Here is an 11192-nt window from a genome sequence, read left to right on the forward strand (position 1 = left end):
ATTGACACATCACAAAGCATTTTCTCTGGTAGCTTCCTTTTAGTTTTTATCCTGGGATGTGCACTTTTTCACTATTGGCCTCAATGAGCTGTCAAATATCCATTGGCAGAATGGACAAAAACAGTGTTTCCAAACTCCTGAATGAAAAGACAGGTTTAACTCTGTGAGATGAATGCACACATCACAAAGCATTTCTCAGATAGCTTCCTTTTAGTTTTTATCCTGGGATATTTGCTTTTTCTCCATTGGCTTCAATGAGTTTTCAAATGTCTATTCACAGAATGGACAAAAACAGTTTTTGAAAACTGCTATATCAAAAGAAAGGTTTAACTCTGTGGAATGAATGCACACATCACAAATCAGTTTCTCAGAAAGCTTCCACCTAGTTTTTATCTGAAGGTATTTTATTTCTCACTGTAAGTCTCAATGCACTGTGAAACAACCCTTCAGATATTCTACAAAAACAGTGTTTCAGAACTGCTGAATGAAAAGAACTTTATAACTCTGAGAGTTGAATGCACACCAAACAAGGTGGTTTTTCAGATAGCTTCCTTCTAGTTTTTATCCTGAGATATTCACTTTTTCTTCATTGGCCTCAATGAGTTTTCAAATGTCTATTCACAGAATGGACAAAAACAGTTTTTGAAAACTGCTGAATTAAAAGAAAGGTTTAACTCTCTGGAACAAATGCACACATCACAAATCAGTTTCTCAGAAAGCTTCCATCTAGTTTTTATCTGAAGGTATTTTATTTTTCACCATAGGCCTCAATGCACTCTGAAATTGCCCTTCAGAGATTCTAAAAAAAGCAGTGTTTTCAAACTACTGAATCAAAGGAAAAGTTTAACTCTTCAAGATTAATGCACACCTAGGAAAGCCGAGTCTCAAATAGCTTCATGTAGTTTTTATCGTGGCGTATTTTCTGTTTTGTCGTTGGTCTCAATAAGCTGCCAAATGTCCATTTGCAGAATGGACAGAAACAGTGTTTCCAATCTGGTGAATAAAAAGAAAGGTTTAACACTGCAGGATGAATGCACACATTACAAAGCAGTATCTCAGAAAGATTCTTTGTAGTTTTTATCTGAATTTAATTTCTTTTCCACTGTAGTCCTCATTGCACTCCCAAATATGTCTTTGCAGATTCTACAACAACAGTGTTTCCAAACTGCTGAATGAAAAGAAAAATTTAATTCTGTGAGATGAATGCACAATTTACAAGTGGTTTCTCAGATAGTGTCCTTCTAGTTTTTATCCTGAGATATTAACTTTTATGCCAGCCTCAAGGAGCTTTCAAAAGTCTATTCACAGAATTGACAGAGACAGTGTTTCTAAACTGCTGAATCAAAAGAAAGGGTTCACTCTGTGAGATGAATGCACACATCACAAAACAGTTTCACAAAAACTTTCCGTCTGGCTTTAACCTGAACATATTTTATTTTTCACCATAGGCTTAAATGCACTCCCAATTATTCCTTCTCAGATTTGAGGAAAACAGTGTTTCCAAACTGTTGAATGAAAGAAAGGTTTATCTCCATGAGATGGAAGCCCACATCACAAAGCACTTTCTCTAATAGTTTCCTTCTTGTTTTTCTCCTGGGATACTTGCGTTTTCACCATTGGCTTCAATCTGCTCCCAAATGTCCATTCACAGAATGGACACAAACGGTGTTTCCAAACTGTCGAATGAAAAGAAACATTTAACTCTGTGAGATGAATGGACACAACACAGAGCAGTTTCTCAGCATGCTTCTTTCTAGTTTTTATTTGAATATACTTTCTTTTTCACCATAGGCTGCAATGTGCTCCCAAATATCCCTTTGCAGATTCTTCAAAAACAGTGTTTCCAATCTGCTGAATGAAAATAAAGGTTTAAATCTGCGAGGTGAAAGCACATATCACAAAGCAGTATCTCAGAGACCTTCCTTCTGGTTTTTATCCTGGGATAATTGCTTTTACTCCATTGGCCTTACTGAGTTCCTAAATGTCCATTCACAGAATGGACAAAAATAGTGTTTCCAAACTACTGAATGAAAAGAAAGGTTTAACTCGGTGAGATGAATGCACACATCACAAAGAGGTGTCTCAGGTAGCTTCTTTTTAGTTGTTATCTGAAGATACTTGCTTTTTCACTATAGGCTGCTATGTTCTCCCAAATACACTTTTGCAGTTTCTACAAAAACAGGGTTTCCAAACTCCTGAATGAAAAGAATTGTTTAGCTCTGTGAGATGAATGCACGTATCAGAAAGCAGTTTCTCAGAAAGCTTCTTTCTAGTTTTTATCTGAATATATTTTCTTTTTCACCATAGTACTTAAAGTGCTCCCAAATATCCCTTTGCAGATTTTACAAAAACCGTGTTTCCTAATTGCTGGATGCAAAGAAAGGCTTATCTCTGCCAGGTGAATGCATACATCACAAGGCAGTTTCTCAGATCATTTCCTTCTAGTTTTTATCCTGGGATATTCACTTTTTTACCATTGGCCTCAATGAGCTGCTAAATGTCCATTCAGAGAATGGACATAAACAGTGTTTCCAAACTGCTGAATCAAAACAAAGTTTTAACTCTGTGAGGTGAATTCACACATCACAAAACAGTTTCTCACAAAGCTTCTTTATAGTTTTCATCTGAAGATATTTTCTACTTCACCATAGGCCTCAATGTGCTCCCAAGTATACTTTCACACATTCTACAAAAACAGTGTTTCCAACTGCTGAATCAAAAGAAAAGTTTAACTCTGTGACATGAATGTACACATCACAATATGGTTTCTTTGACAGCTCCATTCTTGTTTTTATCCTGAAATATTATTTTGTTCACCACTGGCCTAAATGATCCCCAAATGTCCATTCACAAAATGGACAAAAACAGTTTTTCCAAAGTGCTGAATCAAAAGAAATTTTTACCTGTGTGAGATGAATGCACACATCACAAAGCAGTTTTTCACAAAGCTTCTTTCTAGATTTTATCTGAAATTATTTTCTTTTTCACCATAGTCCTCAAAGTACTCCCAAATATCTCTTCTCAGATTTTACAAAAACTGTTTCCAAACTGCTGAATCAAAAGAAAGGTTTGTCTCTTATAGATGAATACATACATCACAGATCAATTTCTCACATAGCTTCCTACTATTTCTTACCCTTGGATATTTGCTTTTTTGAAATTGGCATCAATGACCTCCAAAATGTTCATTCAAAGAAAGGACAAAAACTGTGTTTGCAAACTTCTCAATCAAAAGAAATATTTATATCTGTGAGATGAATGGAAGCATCACAAAGCAGTTTCTCAGAAAGAGACTTTCTAGTTTTTTTCTTAAGATATACACTTTTTCATATATGTCAATGTGCTCCCAAATATCTCTTCTCAGATTCTATAAAAACAGTGTTTCCAAACTGGTGAAAGAAAAGAAAATTTTATCACTGCGAGATGAATGTACACATCACAAAGCAGTTTCTCAGCTAGGTTCCTTTAAGGTTGTAACATTGGATATTTGCTTTTTCACCATTGGCCTCCAGGAGCTCCAAAATATTCTTTTGCAGGATGGACAAAAGCAATATTTCCAAACTGCTGAAGGAAAAGAAATATTTAACTCTGTGAGATGAATGCATGCAACACATTGTGGTTTGTCAGATACCTTCCTCCCAATTTTTATCTGGAATCTTCAGTATTTTGCCTTTGGCCTCAATGACCTCCAAAATGTCCATTCACAGAATGGACATAAACTGTGTTTTCAAACTGCTAAATCAAAAGAAATGTTTAACTATGTGAGATGAATGCACACATGACAAAGTGGTTTCTCAGGTAGCTTCCTTCTAGCTCTTATCCTGAGAAATTTGCTTTTTTGCTATAGGCTTCAATGAGCTCCAAAATTTCCACTCACTAATTGGACAAAAACTATTTCCAAACTGCTGAATCAAAAGACAGTTTTAACTCTATCAGATGTATGCACACATCACAAAGCAGTTTCTCAGAAAGCTTCCTTCTAGTTTTTATCTGAAGATATTTTATTTTTCACCATAGGCCACAGGGCACTCATAAATATCCTTGTGCAGATTCTACAACAGCGTTTACAAACTGCTGCATGGAAAGAAAGGTTTATCTCCATGAGGTGAATACAAAGATCACAAAGCAGTTTCTCAGATAGATTCCTTCTAGTTTTTATCCCGTTATGGTCTCTTTTTCGCCATTGGCCTCAATGAGCTCCCAAATGTCCATTTGCAGAATAGGTAAAAACAGTGTTTCAAAACTGCTGAATGAAAAGAACGGTTTAACTCTGTGAAATGAACGCACACATCACAAAGCAGATTATCAGATAGCTTCTTGGTAGTTTTTATCCTTGGATATTCACTTTTTTGCCATTGGCCAAAATGTGTTCCCAAATGTCCATTCACGGAATAGACAAAAACAGTGTTTCCAAACGGCTAAATTTAAAAAAAAGGTTTAACACTGTAAGATGAATGCACACATCACAAAGTGGTTTCTCAGAGAGCTTCCTCCTAGTTGTTATCCTGGGATATTTGCTTTTTTTGCCATTGTCTCAAAGAGCTCCAAAACGTCCATTTGCAGAATGGATAAAAACAGTGTTTCCAAACTGCTGAATGAAAAGAAAGGCTTAACCCTGTGAGATGAATGCACACAGCACAACGCTGTGTCTCAGAAAGCTTCTTTCTTGTTTTCATCTGAAGATACTTTCTTTTTCACCACAGTCCTCAATGAACTCCCAAATGTCTCTTTGCAGATCTACAAAAACTGTGTTTCCAAACTGCTGAATGAAAATAATCCTTTAAATTTGCAAGATAAATGCATTCTTCACAAAGTGGTTTCTCAGTTTCCTTCTAGTTTTTATCCTGATGCATGCTCTTTTTCCCCATTGGCCTCAATGATCTCCCAAATGTCTATTAATAGAATTGACAAAAACAGTGTTTCCAAAATGCTGTATCAAAAGAAAGGTTTAACTCTGCTAGATGAATGCACACATCACAAAGTAGTTTCTCAGATAGTTTCCTTCTAGTTTTTATCCTGGGATATTCATTTTTTTGCCATTCACCTCAATGAGCTCCAAAATGTTCATTCGTGGAGTGGACAACAGCAGTGTTTCCAAACTGCTAAAAGAAAAAACAGGTTTAAATCTGTGAGATGATTGCACACATCACAAAGGAGTTTCTATGAATGCTTCTTTCTAGTATTTATCTGGAGATATTTTCTTTTTCACCAAAGACCTCAATGGACTCCCTTGTATCCCTTCAGAGATTCTAAAAAAAACAGTGTTTCCAAACTGCTAAATCAAATCAAATGTTTATCTCTGCTAGATGAATGCACACTTTGTAAAATGGTTTCTAAGATAGCTTCCTTCTAATTTTTTTCCTGGGATATTAGCTTTTTTGCCATTGGCCTCAATGAGCTCCTAAATGTCCATTAGCAGAATGGAAAAAAACAGTGTTTACAAATTGCTGAATCAGAAGAAAGTTTTAACTCTATGAGATGAATGAACACATCACAATGCAGTTTCTCAGAAAGTTTCTTTCTAGTTTTTATCTAAAGATAATTTTTTTCACCGTAGTCCTCATTGTGCTCCCAAATATCCTTTCATAGATACTACGAAAGCGGTGTTTCAAAAATGCTGAATGAAAAGAAAGGCTTATCTCTGCAAGATAAATGCCCATTAATTAAAGGGGTTTCTAAGATGGCTTCCTTCAAGTTTTTTTTTCCCCCCCCTGGGACATTTGCTTTTTTGCCATTGACAACAATGTGCTCCCAAATGTCCATTTTCAGAATGGACAAAAACAGTGTATCCAAACTGCTGAATGAAAAGAAAGGTTTCACTCTGTGAGATGAATGCTGGCACCACAAAGTGATGTGTGAGATAGATTCCTTCAAGTTTTTATCCTGGGATATTCCGTTTTTCTCCTTTTGCCTCAATGATCTCTGAAATGTCCATTCACAAAATGGACAACAACAGTTTTTCCAAACTGCTGAATCAAAAAAAAAGTTTAGCTTTGTGAGATGAATGCACACATCACAAATTAGTTTCTCAGAAAGCTTCTTTCTAGTTTTTGTCTGAAGATATTTTGTTTTTCACCATTGGGCTCAATGCACTCAAAAATATGACTTTGCAGATTCTACAAAAACACTGTTTCCAAATTGGTGAATGAAGAGAAACTTTTAAGACTGTGAGATGATGGCACACATCACATAGCAGTTTCTCAGATACCTTCCTTCTAGTTTTTATCCTGGGATATTCACTTTTTTGCCATTGGCCTAAATGAGCCCCAAAATGTCCATTAGCAGAATGGAGAAAAACAGTGTAACCAAACTGGTGAATCAAAAAAAAGTATTAACTCTGTCAGATGAATGCACACATCAAAATGCAATTTCTCAGAAAGCTTCTTTCTAGTTTTTATCTGAAGATATTTTCTTTTACACCATAGACCTCAATGTGCTCCAAAATATCCCTTTGCAGATCCTATAAAAACCGTGTTTCCAAACTGTTGAAGGAAAAGAAATGTTTAATTTTGTGAGATGAATGCACACATCATAAATCCGTTTCTCAGATAGCTTATTTCTAGTTTTTATCCTCAGTTATTCACTTTTTTGCCATTGACCTCAATGAGCTCCCAAATATCCATTTACAGAATGAGCACAAACAGTGATTCCAAACTGCTGAATCAAAAGAAAGCTTTAAATCAGTGAGATCAATGCACACACCACAGAGTGGTTTCTCAGATAGCTTCCTTCTAGTTTTTCCCCTGGCATATTTGCTTTTTTGCTATTGGCCTCAATGAGCTCCAAACTGTCCATTCAAACAATGGGCAAAAAGACTGCTTCGAAACTGCTGAATCAAAAGAATGATTTACCTCTGTTGGATGAATGCATGCAACCCAAAGCAGTATCTCAGAAAGTTTTCTTGTAGTTTTTACTTGAAGATATTTTCTTTTTCATGACAGGCCTCAATGCATGCCCAGATGTCCCTTTCCAGATTCTACAAAAACTGTGTTTCCAAATTGCTGAATGTAAAGAAAGGTTTAACTCTACAAGATGAATGGACACATCACAAAGCAGTTTCTCAGTTTCCTTCTAGTTTTTATAACGGGATATTCCCTTTTTCAGAACAAGCGTTGGCCACAATGAGCTCCCAAATGTCCTTTCACAAAATGGTCAAAAACAGTATTTCCATACTGCTGAATCAAAACAATGTTTAAATCTATGAGATGAATGCACACATCACAAATGTGTTTCTCATAAAGATTCTTTCTAGTTTTTATCTGAAGATATTTTCTTTTTCACCATAGGCTTCAAGGCAGTCCCAAATATCCCTTCACAAATTCTACAAAAACAGTGTTCCCAAACTGCTGAATACAAAGAAACATTCAACTCTGCGAGATGAATGCACACATCATGAAGAAGTTTCTCAGATAGCTTCCTTCTTGTTTTTGTCCTGAGATATTCGCTTTTTTGCCATTGGTCCAACGAGCTCCCAAATGTCCGTTTGCAGAATGAACAAAACAGTATTTCCAAAATGCTGAATGAAAGGAAAGGTTTAACTCTGTGAGATTAATGCACACATCACAAAATGGATTCTCAGATAGCTTCCTTCAAGTTTTAAACCTGGGATATTCCATTTTTCACTTTTGGCCTCAAAGAGCTACAAAATGTCCATTCACAGAATGGACAAAAGCAGTGTTTCCAAACTGCTGAATCAAAGGAAAGATTTTCCTCTCTGAGCTGAATTCCAAGATCACCAAGTATTTCTCAGAAAGCTTCTTTCTATTTTTTATCTGAAGATATTTTATTTTTCACCACAGGACTCAGTGGACCCCCAAATATCCCTTTGCACATTCTACAAAAGCAGTGTTTCAAAACTACTGAATGAAAAGAAAGGTTTAACTCTGTGAGATGAATGCACACTTCACAAATCGGTTTCTCAGATAGCTTCCTTCTAGTTTTTATCATGGGATATTCACTTTTCCACCATTGGCCTCAATGAGCTCCTAATCGTCCATTCGCAGAATGGACAAAAATAGTTTCCACACTGCTTAAACAAAAGAATGTTTTAGCTCTGTGAGGTGAATACACACATCACAAAACAGTATCTCAGAAAATTTCCCTCTAGTTTTTAACTGAAGATATTTTCTATTTCATGATAGGCCTCAACATGTTTCCTAATGTGCCTTCACAGGTTTTACAAAAAGAGTCTTTCCAAACTGCTGAATAAAAAAAGTTTTAGCTCTGTGAAATAAATGCCCTCATCAACAAGCAGTTTCCCAGATAGCTTCTTTCTAGTTTTTATCTGAAAATATTTACTTTATCAACATTGGCCTCAATCCACTGTAAAATATCTCTTCCAAGATCCTACAAAAATGCGTTTCAAAATTGCTGAATGAAAAGAAAGGTTTAACTCTGCAAGACGAATGCACACATCATAAAGCAGTTTCTCCGATAGCTTCCTTCTAATTTTTATACTTGGATATTCTCTTTTTTGAAATTTGACAAAATTAGCTCCGAAATGTCTATTCACATATCAGACAAAAACTGTTCCCACGCTGCTGAATAAAAGAAAATTTAACTGTGTCAGATTAATGGACAAATCACAATGCAGTTTCTCAGAAAATTTCTTTCTAGATTTTACGTGAAGATATTTTCCTTTTCACCATAGACCTCAATGTGCTCCCAAATGCCCCTATGCAGATTCTACAAAAACAGTGTTTCCAAACTGATTAATGAAAAGGAAGGTTTAGGTATGTGAGATGAATGCACAGCTCACAAAGCAGTTTCTCAGAACGCTTCTTTCTAATTTTAATCTGAAGTTATTTTCTTTTTCATCATTGTCCTCAATGAGCTCCCAAATATCTAGTTGCTGATCCTACAAAACAGTGTTTCCAAACTGCTGAATAAAAGGAAGGTTAAACTCTGTGAGATGAATGAACACATAACAAAGTGGTTTCTCAGATAGCTTCCTTCCAGTTTTTATCCTGGGATATACGCTTTTTTGCCATTGGCCTCAATGAGCTCCCAAATGTCCATTCACAGAATGGACAAAAACTGTTTCCTAACTGCCAAATGTAAAGAAAGGTTTAAATCTGCCAGGTGAATGCACACATCATAAAGAGGTTTCTCCAGTATCTTCCTTCTAGGTTTTATCCTGGGATTATCGCTTTTTTGCCATTGGCCTCAATGAGCTCCCAAATCTCCATTTGGAAAATGTACAAAAACAGAGTATGCAAACTACTGAATCAAAATAAAGTTTTAACTTTTTGAGATGAATGCACATGTTACAAAGCCGTTTCTCAGAAAGCTTCTTTCTAATTTTTATCTGAAGATAATTTCTTTTTCACCATAGGCCTCAATAAGCTCCCAGATATCCCTTCGTAGATTTTACAAAAAAGTGTTTCCTAACTGCTGAATGAATAAGAAGCTTTAACTCTGACAGTTGAATGCACATATCACAAATCAGTTTCTCAGATAGCTTCATTCTAGTTTTTATCCTGGGACATTCACTTTTTTGCTATTGGCCTCAATTTGCTCCCCAATGTCCATTCACAGTAAGGACAAAAACAGTGTTTCCAAAATGCTGAATGAAAAGAAATGTTTAACTGAGAGATGAATGAACACATCACAAAGTGGTTTATCAGGTAGCTTCCTTCCAGTTCTTATCTTGGGATATTCACTTTTTTTACCTTTGGCCTCAATGAGCTCCAAAATGTCCATTTTAGGAATGGGCAAGAAAAGGTTTTCCAAACTGCTGAATCAAAAGAAAGGTTTAACTCTGTGAAATGAACTCACACACCTCAAAGCAGATTCTCAGAAAGCTTTTTCTTTCTAGTTTTTAAGTGAAAATATTTTCTTTTTCACCATAGGCCTCAATTCACTCCAAATATCCCTGTGCAGATTCTACAAAAATAGTGTTTCCAAACTGTTGAATGGAAAGAAAGGTTTACCTCTGTGAGATGAATGCAGACATCACCAAACTGTTTGTCATATAGCTTCCTTCTAGTTTTTATCCTGGGATATTCACTTTTTCACTGCTGGCCTCAATGAGCTCACAAATGTCCATTCCCAGAATGGAGAAAAAAAAAAGATTTTCCAAACTGCTGAATGAAAAGAAATGTTTATGTCTGTGAGATGAATGCAAATAAGCGGTTTCTGAGATAGCTTCCTTCTAGTGTTTATCCTGGAATATTTGCTGTTTTGCTGTTGGCATCAATGAGCTCCCAAATGTCCATTCACAGAATGGACAATGTGTTTCCAAACTGCTGAATCAAAAGTAAAGTTTACCTCTGTGAGATGAATGCACACATCACAAAGCAGTTACTCAGCAAGTTTCTTTCTAGTTTTTATTTGATGATATTTTGTTTTTCACCATGGGCCTCAATGCACTCCCAAAAATCCCTTCTCAGATTCTACAAAAACAGTGTTTCCAAACTGCTGAATGTAAAGAAAAGTTTAAATCTGCGAGATGAATGCACACATCACAAACCAGTTTCTCAGACAGCTTCCTTCTTGTTTTTATCCTGGGTTATTCACTTTTCTGCCATTTTCCTTAATGAGCTCCCAAATGTCCATTTTCTGAATGGAGACAAACAGTTTTTCCAAACCGCTTAATCAAAGAAACGTTCAACCTTGTGAGATGAATGAATCCATCACAAAGCAGTTTTTCAAAAAGCATCTTTCTAGTTTTTATTTGATGATATTTTGTTTTTCACCATGGGCCTCAGTGTACTCCCAAATATGCCTTTTCAGATTCTACATAAACAGTGTTTACAAACTGCTGAAGGAAAAGAAATGTTTACCTCTGTGAGATGAATGCACACTTCACAAAGCCATTTCGCAGATAGCTTCAGTGTAGTTTTTATCCTGAGATATTAGTTTTTTCACAATTGACTTTAATGAGCTTCCAAATGCCCATTCATAGAATGGACCAAAACAGTGTTTCCAAACCACTGAATCAAAAGAAAAGTTTAACTCTATGAGATGAATGTAGACATCACAAAGCAGTTTCTCCAAAAACTTCTTTCTAGATGTTATCTGAAGATATTTTCTTTTTCACCATAGGCCTCACTGCACCCCCAAATGTACTTTCTCAGATTCTACAATAACAGTGTTTCTAAACAGCTGCATGAAAAGAAAAGTGTATCTCTGTGAAATAAATGCACACATCATAAAGGGGTTTCTCTGATAGCTTCCTTCTAGTTCTTATC

This window comes from Gorilla gorilla, chromosome 18 (assembly GCF_029281585.2).
Source record: "Gorilla gorilla gorilla isolate KB3781 chromosome 18, NHGRI_mGorGor1-v2.1_pri, whole genome shotgun sequence".
Taxonomy (NCBI): Eukaryota; Metazoa; Chordata; class Mammalia; order Primates; family Hominidae; genus Gorilla; species Gorilla gorilla.